Source organism: Morone saxatilis, unplaced genomic scaffold (assembly GCF_004916995.1).
Source record: "Morone saxatilis isolate NCDOM2014 unplaced genomic scaffold, NCSU_SB_2.0 Contig16, whole genome shotgun sequence".
Classification (NCBI taxonomy): Eukaryota; Metazoa; Chordata; class Actinopteri; family Moronidae; genus Morone; species Morone saxatilis.
The window spans coordinates 27,805,874-27,807,182 of NW_023339718.1; positions in this window are offsets into that span (position 1 = coordinate 27,805,874).

Consider the following 1,309-nt stretch of genomic DNA (forward strand, 5'->3'; position numbering starts at 1 on the left):
CAACCAGAGCCTGAAAACACATTTAGTGCAGTAAAAGTCTTGCGTTCTTCTATACTGACTGCTCTATTATTGAGAATTTCACAATCAAACAGTGATTGTGGAGAGAACAAAAGGAAATAACACTATTTTCCTTATTAATACAGTACTTCTCCACTAATAAAAATACTTTATATTAATACTGAATAAAAAAATGACTATGCCTGAAAAGGGTCACTCACAGTGATAAACCCATAGCCCTACAGAACTTTTCAGCCTTTTTTTTTTTGTTCATAGTTTTGGTTTTCTGGCCTGTCATCAGCCTTCTTTCCAGACTAGATTAATTAATTTTAATCTGCCTATAGTGAAACCGACAAGCGCAAAGAGACACTAGGGCACCTTGATCAATCAGTAGAGATTTTGATAATGAGTTTACAACATATAAACAATCTAACAGTTATATGTGCAGATTGGGCAAGAGCAGAGCATTATTTGACTCTGAGGTCCCTCTGTCTGTAGTCACCACTCTTCAGTCTCACTCAATGTCTTGCTGATTGGTTACACATCACAAATACTAGCCTATCAATATTGATGGCTGCTGTGCCACAGACGGGAAAATGAAAATAGTGAAGTACCTCAAAATTGTACCTAAGTACAGTACTTGATTAAATGTACTCTAGTCTAGTGTTTATTTTTATTTCAGTTAACTAAAATGTTCTTTCACACTGTTCTGTTATTTTTAGTTAACTATAATAACCTAAGAAACTGAAAACTGACTTTTTAAATTACAATTTTTTAATGATGTGACCATAACAAAGTCCCATTCCCTTGTGCTGGCAGATATCTTCAAACCAGGGCAAAAAATAGATAAAGCTACACTAGAGAGAATGTGTTTGTCACTTGAATGGCCGGATCCTTTAACATTTACCATTGCCTTCAACTCATGAAATGCGGCACACATGTCAGTCGTGGCGAAAAATTTTATATTCTATGCGTCGCTTTCGGGTTGGCCACTAGGTGGCGCTATTATCATGAAAATTGTGTTTAGGCTAATAACTTATGCATAGTTTGTCGCACATTCAAAAACCTTTATATCCACACGTTCGGTGAATGGAGCTGAATCTCCCTATATAGGCCACGCCCACTTCCGCCTATAATTTTTTTCCGTTAGAGCGCGAAATGTCCTTAAACTACTTTTTCGTGTTCCTCCTACACGCTTTGTCCGATTCGCACAAAATTTTTCACGTAGCACCTGGGGACCGTCCTGGCAAAAATAATATTTGAAGAATTTTGATATTTAAAAAAATATGCACACTATAAAATTAGCACTTCC